General features: G+C 52.4%; 1 long non-coding RNA gene across 1 annotated transcript; it reads left to right on the top strand.

Moving 5' to 3' along the window:
- The first annotated feature begins 969 nt into the window (after positions 1-969).
- Positions 970-4515, top strand: LOC106725223. The gene is made up of 2 exons (XR_001361093.1): positions 970-1206; positions 2815-4515. It is a non-coding gene; the product is annotated as an uncharacterized LOC106725223 (long non-coding RNA).
- The last annotated feature ends 5109 nt before the right edge of the window (positions 4516-9624 follow it).

Here is a 9624-nt window from a genome sequence, read left to right on the forward strand (position 1 = left end):
GGGCCCGGGCAGGGCGCTCTGATGGTGGGAGAGCAGGCACAGCCACGCTGCCCGCTGTGGGGGGGCCCCCGGAACTGAGGGTGAGGCTACAGGGCGCCAGGCCCTGTCCAGCCTGGGGAGGCTATCTGGCCTTTCTGGGCCTCAGTTTCCTCATCTGTTAAATGGGACGATAGCAGTGCTCACTTGCTGAGGGCTTAACTGAGGTTAAGATTTTGTGTGTAGCCCTAATCAGTTTGGCTCAGTGGATAGAGTGTCAGCCTGCAGACTGAGGGGCCCTGGGTTCGATTCCAATCAGGGGCACATGCCTGGGTGGCGGGCTCAATCCCCAGCGGGGTGTGTGCAGGAGGCAGCCCATCGGTGATTCTCTCTCATCATTGATATTTCTATCTCTCTCCCTCTCCCTTGCTCTCTGAAATCAATAAAAATACATTGAAAATAAAAATCAATGGGAAAATATCCTCGGGTGAGGATTATAAAAGATAAAAATACAGATTCTGTGAGTAAAAGCGCCCGGAGGGGTCCACGGCTGCAGCACTGAGAACGACACGTCAGCTCCCTGGCCAGTCCTCTCACCCCTTGGGGGGCTGCGGGGCGGCAGGAGGCCTCGGGAAGGCTCGCAGCAGCCGGGGTTCAGGAACTCGGCGTCTGAGCCCCTCCCAGTGCCCCTACAGCACCGGAGCCCCTGGCCTCTCCTCCAGCTACAGCCCCCGGCCCTCATCTCCCCACGCCCTCGCCGAGCCCGCCCTGTGCCCCTGGCCCTTGGAGCCGCAGTGGCAGGAGCCTGTCACCCTCCGGGCAGAAGGCCACTGCACCATCCCTCTCCCTCTCCCAGGGCCTGCGCCACTGCCCAGCAGTGAGGCCTCTGCAGCCGCTGCCTGGCTGGAGGCCAAGGCTCTGGAAGCTCCAGGAAAGCACAGAAAGTTCCGGTTGCAGCCCCGCCCCAGGGCCCGATCACGGGAACAACGCGGCTCCGGCAGCCGGCTTCCCAGGGCCAGTCTCCCCACCGCCATCTTGGACCTGGACACCCACCCAGCCAGGGGCCCCTGAACTGTTAGAGCCGCGCAAGTCAGGTTCAAGTCCTTGCCCAGACTCTTCGCAGCTGTGTGGCCTCGGGCAAGTTGCTCAACCTCTCTGGCTCTGTGCACGCACCTGAAAAGTAGGAGTGATTATTGCACTACCTTTGACCAAGGGTCACAGAGTTGCCAAGTGAGTAAGTGCCTGGAAAGGAGCCTGGCTTGGGGGGAGGAACGGGGCTGAGAAACGGAAGGGGCTGGGTAGAGAGGCCTATGGGTCCCCACAGCCAGTTCCCCAAGGGCTGGCAGCAAGCCAGCAGGGCAGCAAACAGCCCTCGGGAGCCCAGCCTGGGTTTGAAGGTGAGATGCAGGTCTGAGGAAGCTTCGAGGGAAGCCAGTGTGAAGAGAGTCATTCGCTCGCTCGCTCGCTCATTTATTTGTTCATTCAGTATATTTATTAAGCACCTATTACGTGCTGGTCACTGGGGAGATTTTCTCCCTGGTGGGGCCTTTGTTCAGAGGTGAGAGGCAGACTTTAAACTGTGCAGAGTGCCATCTGAAGTTCTTCAAAGCTGGCACAGGGCAAAGGGCATGCCAGGTGGTGGGGCCAGGGAGGAAGGCCTCACTGACGACCTATGACGGGGAGCAAGACCTCAAATGCTCTGGAGGTAAGAGTTTGCAGCTGCTTTGATTTTTTTATTATACCGTATATATTTATTATTGATTTCAGAGAGGAAGGGAGAGGGAGAGAGAGATAGAAACATCAATGATGAGAGAGAATCATTGACTGGCTGCCTCCTTGCACGCCTCCTACTGGAGATCGAGCCAGCAACCCAGGCATGTGCCCTGACTGGAATCGAACCCAGGACACTTCAGTCCACAGGCCAACGCTCTATCCACTGAGCCACACTGGCCAGGTCTGCAGCTGTGTTTGTGCATTTGAAGTTAAGGAGGGAAGGTGAGGAGTGACATGGAGGTGGGAGAGAGCAAGGCGGGGGCTGGGTGCCAGGACAGTGAACAGGAGGTGCTCTCCTGAGGGTGGTCATGCTGATGTCAAAGGTATGTTAACCCAGATGCACAGGAACAATGGACGGGGTGCTTAAGGCAAAGATGAGCCTTTTAGTAAAGAAGTCATAGACCTGGGCGTGCCCACCCCCAGGACTGCCCAGGGAGGATGTGTGAGCAGAGCCTCCTGTGAGGGTCCTCTCCATGAACCCCCCCCTTTTTTTTGTCCACATGAGCAAGGTGGAAAGGGACTGAGGTGAGAGAGGGGCCGGAGGCGGCAGGTGTGTCGGTCCTGTAGGCTGTGGAGGGAACTTGACTTTTGCTGGTGAGATGGAGAACCAGTGAGTTTTCAGAGGGGCATGAACTGACCTGAGTGACTATACCAGGCTCACGCTGGGTGCTCGGTGGAGAATGAACTCGGGGGTGGGGTGGGGGTGGAGTAGATACGTAGGCAGCACAGCAGAAGCAGGGGATCAGCGGGGAGGCCCCTGTGGTGACCCAGGTCAGGGAGGACGCCACCTTGGTCTGGGTGGGAGCAGTGGAGGTGCGAGGCCTGGTACGATCCGCGAGAGGTTGTGAGAGGTGGAGCTGGAGGAATTTCCTGGGAGACTGGATATGGGGTGCGAGGCAAAGAGGACCCAAGGACAACCCCCAGGTCTGGGCCTGAGGGACTGGGGCCGCAGGAGTGCCCTCCGCTGATGTGGGGAGACTGTGGGAGAGTATCCGTCTCCAACCGCTGCTGTAACAAGTGCCTGCGAATGCGGTGGTTTTAAACATCCACTTTATTCCCGTGCAGTTCTGGAGGCCCGGCGTGTGAAATCAGTCTCACTGGCCGGAAGCCAGGAGTCAGCAGGGCCGGTCCCTCCTGGAGAACCTGCGTCCTTGTCTCTTCTACCTTCCGGAAACCACCCGCCTTCTTCCCTTCAGGGCCCGTCCTGGCAGCAGCCCAACCGCTGGCCTCTGTCGCATCCCTCCCGCCTCTGACCCGCCAGCCTCCCTTTTATAAGGACGGGTGACTGTCTACAGGACCCACCTGGGTGACCCAGGATTCCCTCCCCATCTCAAGACCCTTCACCTACTCACACCTGCACTCTCTTTTTCCATGTCAGGCCACACCCACAGGTTCTGTGGATTAGGACGTGGTTGTCTTTTGAAGGCTGTTACTCAGGGGTTTGGTTTGGGACATACTGCGCCAAGATGCCCACGAGGTATGCAGGGAGGAATGCCGAGAGGGCGGTTTGATGAAGGAATGTGGATGCCAGGGAGAAGCCCAGGCTCGTGAGTGTGTGAACACCATTGGAAGCTGTGGAACTGGAGAAGACGGGCAGAGACACAAGGAGAGAAAAGAAAATGAAGAGATTAAGCCAGGAGGCCCGGCCTCTGAATGTCAGGAGCTCCACAAAGAAAAACAACACAAAACACAGAAAACAGAAGAAATGAAGTCATCAAAGAAAATGTTAAGGAAAACTCGAAGAACCAAAGGCTGTGGACACCTTGATCACAAGAAAGCCCACCAAGTTGCCAGCACAATTAATAAAGATCCACGCCAGGCGCTTCATCATGAAAGTTTGAGTCAACAGGGATAAAGAACAGACCCAAGGATCCACACCGAACAAAAGCAGAGCATCTTCAGAGGCTGCGGCCGCAGGACGGCTCCACAGCCCCTGGATGCAAGGGGACAATGGCACGAACGCCTTTAAAATTCCCCTGTGATGCTCTCCAACCCAGAGTTCTCTACCCAGCCACACTACCAGTCAACTGTGGGCACAGAACAAAGACACTCTCAGAATGCAGGATCTTAACAAAATGACTTCCCAGTGCCCTCAAGGAGCTACTGGAAGATGCTGTTTGCCACGAACGAGAGGCAAACTCAGGAAAGCAGAGAATAGGATCCAGGAAACAGCTATTCCGGGCGAGAGATGGGGCAAGCAGACTTCCCAGGACAACAGCGAAGGGAAGTCCCCGGGCAACAGTCGTGCAGCAGAGTAGAGAGCAACCCATCCAGACGGAGGCATAGTAACTCCTAGAAGAACGAAAAATTATAGAGGAAAGAAAATGTAATCTTAGTAGATATTTCTGCGGTCGTTAAATATACCTGTTCCTTCAAATCTGGCCTTCCGTAAACCCATTCACTACCATTAACGGGGCTTACTCAGAAAAGAGGGGCAGACACCGACTACTCAAAGCCTATGGGACATTTTCAAGAACTTGGGTTTATCGAGGTATAATTTGTATACAGTGACATTTTTCCTTCTGACGTGTACGGTTTGATGAGTTTTGAAAAATGTAAATAGTTCTGCAACCACCACCACTATCGGGATATAGAACATGTCCATTACCCAACACAGCTCCCTCCGTCTCTGTCACAGCCAGTCCCCCACCTCTTCCGGCCGCGAATGATCTCATGTCTGCCCTGTGCCTACGCTGTCCCTATAACAGCCCACAATGTCGTAGGAACGGAATAATAAAGTATGTCTTCTTTTGCGTCCAACTCCCTTCACTGAACACAATGCTGTTTTTAGGTGTCCATTTTGCTGCGTATCGCTCAGTTTGTGTCCTTTCGTTGCTGAAGTCAATTTCATTGTATAGAGATACCACAGTCACCATTTTTTAAAATAAGTTTTTATTGATTTCAGAGAGGAAGGGAGAGAGAAAAACATCAATGATGAGAGAGAATCATTGATTGGCTGCCTCCTGCACATCCCCTGACTGGGGCATGTGCCCTGACCAGGAATCGAACTGGAGACCTCCTGGTTCATAGGTCGACACTCAACCACGGAGCCACAGTGGCTGGGCCACATTCCCTATTTGAATGGAGGCTGGGCTATTTACAGGTTGCAGTTATTATGACTAAAACTGCTATGACCACTCACATGCAGGTCTTTTTGTGAACTTATACTTTCATTTCTCAAGGGCAAGTGACTGGAAGGAGGACTGCTTTTCATTGTACAGGTACACACACACACACACACACACACACACACACACGTGAAAATCGAAAGTGAAAGATGCTGGCCCTGGGGCCTGTGACTCAGAGATGGGCCTGGGCCTGCGGTTTTCCTCAGAGGCCCTGGCATGCTATTTGTCGGGATAAAAATCAAGTCTGTGGATTCCTTGGATAAAAATAAGAATTCATTTAAACAGGAAGAAAGGTGGCTACTTATACAGAACTGTTTGCAGGTGTGGATTTCGGATTGGAATTTGAATCAGGCCTTTCTGATGCCAATCACTGCGGTGCATGCAGAGAACCTCAGAAGCCGGTTGCAAGGTGACAAGAAGCCAGGCTGCACTGCCACCCACAGCAGCAGGGTGTGCGTGTGCGCGTGTGCGCGCGCCTGTTTGTGTGTGTGCATGTGTGTAAGCATGTGTGTGTATGTGTGCGTGTGAGAGAGTGTGTGTGCGTGTGTATGAGAATTTTCCCCTCTCGCCCAGCCAGACCCATCTTTCTTTTTTTATATAACTCTTTATTGTTGAAAGTATTACAGATGTCCCCTTTTTCCCCCCACTGACCCCCTCCAGCCTGCCACGCCCCCTGCCCCAGGCCTTCAGCACCCTATTGTCTGTGTCCATGGGTTTTGCATATATGCATACAAGCGACCCATTTTTCAAGACCAACATTCTCCAGCCGTGGCCGGTAGCTCAGTTGGTTAGAGCATCATCCTGATACATCAAGGCTGTGGGTTTGATCCCTGGTCAGGGTACATACAAGAATCCACCAGCCCTGGCTTGTTTGGCTCAATGGATAGAGCGCTGGCCTGTGGACTGGGGGGTCCCGGGTTCGATTCCGGCCAGGGGCACGTGCCTGGGTTGTGGGCTTTTGTGCACCCCCTAGTATATATATAAAAAAGAATCCACCAATGCATGCATGCACAAGTGGACAACCATCCATGTTTCCTTCTCTCTCTCTCCCGTCCTCTCTCTCTTAAACCAATAAAAATTTTAAAACATTAAAAAAAAACACACAAAAAAAACCCCGCAGACCAATGTTCTCAGCAGGCTCGGATGGCCTTGACGTGTTCTTCACGCCTCAGTCAGCTGAGCCACCTCCCTGCTCGGCAAGGCAGGCTTAGGGGCCCATGATTCCCGGTGTCCTCATACATTGGGAGGAGTTTGCTAAATTTGTCCAGAAATGTCTCCGGCACCCCAGTACCAACTAGCAAACACTATCTCCAAGTACCGAGAGGGCCAGCCCTGCAGCCAGCTGCCTTCTTCGCTTTTGGCAGAAAGGACGGATCGCCCTGTTCCAGCCTGTGCTCGTGTCTGCGCGTCTGTGCGGAGGAGGCTGAGGCGCAGGAGCCAGCGAGGGAAGACGCTGCTGTTCAGCTGGCGTGGGAGTTTCAAGGTCAGACTGGCAGGCACGCCTGGGCACCCAGGGCTGTAGGTCGTCAGATGAGCACAGCGGCTCCAGAGAGCCGGGACCGTCCGGCCCGGCAGCCGCGCCTCACCCAGTGCAGGGTCACACCCAATGGCTGTGTGGCATTCACCGTGTGCCATGCCCATCGTTTGATACAATCCAGACAAACATCCTTGAGGCAGGCGCTGTAAACATCCCCATTATACAATGAGCAAATGGAGGCACAGAAAGGTTGCACAACTGACCCCAAAGGACCAGGCAGAGCCCAGGGGCGGGTGGTCTGGCTCTGCCCGAGGTCCTAGGTCAGTGATGGCGAACCTCTGACATGCGTGTCAGAGGTGACACGCGAACTCATTTTTTGGTTGATTTTTCTTTGTTAAATGGCATTTAAATATATAAAATAAATATCAAAAATATAAGTCTTTGTTTTACTATGGTTGCAAAGATCAAAAAATTTCTCTATGTGACACGGCCCCAGAGTTAAGTTAGGGTTTTTCAAAATGCTGACACGCCGAGCTCCAAGGGTTCGCCGTCAGGGCCTATGTGAAAGCACATTTTGTTAACTTGTTATAAAATAGCCGGTGGTTAGTTGTTGCAACATGGAGGCTAAATTCCTAAGAGGAAGCAAGGTGCCCACCGAACGCAGGATTTACTAGCAGAATCAGGAGATCCGGGTTTGAATGTCGGCTCTCCGCCTGGGGAGCCCTCTCCGCGGCCTGCATCTACACGCATCCGCATCCGCATCCGGCCGCCAGACTCAGTGGGGTTTGCACAGTGAGCCCCACGTGGGAGGTCAGGAAACAGATCTGGCTTCTCCCTGTGGGGTGGCCTCGGCCAGGCCCCCTCGGAGTGACCCTCCTGCTATTTGCGGTGACCTCCCTGTCACCGCCCTCCAGCCCCCGGGGGGAGGTAGCTGTCCCACCTGTGCTGGTGCGGGAGCCCTGGCTCTCTCTGGGGTTCCCCCACCCCCACTGTAAGCAGTCCTGCTTGCAAACAGCCCTCCTGGAATTTCCCCAGTCGGCGGAAGCCATCTGTTTTCCCACGGGCCCCTGGGTGATGTGACAGCATCGGCGGGAACTGGAAGCACCTGAGGTCAGGGCCGCGCAGGACCCTGCGCAGCGGCTTGGCTGGGGGAGGGGGGGGGGTGCAGCCCGCGGGAAACCCAGAGAGCGGAGCATGGGAGGGGGCGGTGGGCGTGGGAAGAACAAAAGACCCGCAGCTAAATCGCGCTACGCACGACCTCCAACGACGGGGGTCGCGGTGAAGGTCAGGGATGAATGCACAGTGAGCGTCCGGACCCTGCACGGGCCTGCCTTCTTCCCCTAGTGCTTTTTCTTTCTGAAAAATGTCAGACAAGCTCAGAAACATGTGTATGTACTAATTTGACTACTTTTAGTCTCTTCATCTTTACCTCACAGGAAAATAGATGACTGAAAAAATAGTGTGGAAAGAGACTGGCCCCCAAATAGTATTTAATTGCAGCTCTATTATTTGCAGTTTACAGTGTTGGTTTGCTCTTTTCTTAGTATGCTATTAAATACAGACTATACTAAATTGGATTCATAGAATACTTTAAGGCCAATTTTTTCTAAATAAAAACCATTCAAGATGAAATTTATATTAAAAACTAAGATGTATAAAATAAGAAATGCCTTTCAATATTTTTTTTAAAGAGAGATGAAATAGAAAGCTCAACCTAAAATAAACCTATGACAGTATTAAATCAAGATTTGCTTTTCAGTAAACCAGCCACATTGATAATTAAAATACTGTCTCCTGGAAGCAACAGGGGCTGTCAGCAAGGAGACCAGGGAAACAAAGCTTCCGCCACAGGGACTGGGGTTTAGGAACAGCTTCAGCCACCGTGGGTGCCAGTGCCCAGCGGAGAGCTGAGACACCCGGCTGCGCTGGCTGCTTGACTACATATCAGAGGCAGTGCAGTAGACCAGCCTGTTGTAGAGATGGTAGAAGTGGGGAAAAATGTTAAATGGTGGCCCCAAAATAAATGTTATTAAAGTATTTAACTTTTAATTATACAAATAGCACAATCATACATTCTCCTTATTTAAAAAAAATAAACATAACCAATAAAGCCAAAATTTACTCCAACCCTCTGGATCAGTGGTTCTCAACCTTCCTAATGCCTCGACCCTTTAATACAGTTCCTCATTTTGTGGTGACCCCCAACCATAAAATTATTTTCGTTGCTACTTCATAACTGTAATTTTGCTACTGTTATGAATCGTAATGTAAATATCTGATATGCAGGATGTATTTTCATTGTTACAAATTAAACATAATTAAAGCATAGTGATTAATCACAAAAACAATATGTAATTATATATGTGTTTCCGATGGTCTTAGGCGACCCCTGTGAAAGAGTCGTTCGATCCCCAAAGGGTTGAGAACCGCTGCACTAGGGCCTGGCCAGGTCTGATTGCCCTTTAGGATCATCACTCCGCCTGTAGGGGGCTAAATTGATGAGGCAGGTGACTCTGGTTGGGAGTGGCCCCGGCCAGGTAGGTCAGCTGGTTAGAGCGTCCTCTGGACACGTCAAAATTGCGGGTTCAATCCTGGGTCAGGGCACATATAAAAATCAACCAATGAATTCATCAATAAGCGGAACAACATATCGATGTTTCTCTCTTTCTCTCCCTCCCCCCCCTTCCCTCTCTAAAGTCAATCAATCAATAAAAATACAAATAAAAAAGCAGCTGGGCCCAGCCAGTGTGGCTCAGTGGTTGAGTGTTGACCTATGAACCAGGAGGTCACGGTTCAATTCCCAGTCAGGACACATGCCCAGGGTGCGGGCTGGATCCCCAGTTTGGGGTGTGCAGGAGGCAGCCAATCTATGATTCTCTCTCATCATTGATGTTTCTCTCTCCCTCTCCCTTCCTCTCTGAAATCAATACAAATATATATTTAAAAATAAAATTAAATAAAAAGTAAATAAAAAGCAGTTGGGGGGTGGGGTGGGCAGAGGCCCTGGGCATGCCCGATGTCTGGCCAGAGTGCTGGGTTGATGGCAGGATGGGGCACCAGCCCAGACTGGACAGAGGAAGGGGGTCCTGAAACGTGCCCCCGCCCAGGCAGGGTGTCAACACTGGACCTATGGGCCCAGCTCCCTGGGCATGCAGGGGGCCCTGTGGGCACCAGGCAGCCTGGGCCGAATCACACCCTAGTCCCCAAGCGCTGGGCAGAACCACTTCTCTTCCTGAGCCCCACCTTCAAAGCACATTTTAAATGGGACCC

This window comes from Myotis brandtii, unplaced genomic scaffold (assembly GCF_000412655.1).
Source record: "Myotis brandtii unplaced genomic scaffold, ASM41265v1 scaffold1020, whole genome shotgun sequence".
NCBI classification, from domain to species: Eukaryota; Metazoa; Chordata; class Mammalia; order Chiroptera; family Vespertilionidae; genus Myotis; species Myotis brandtii.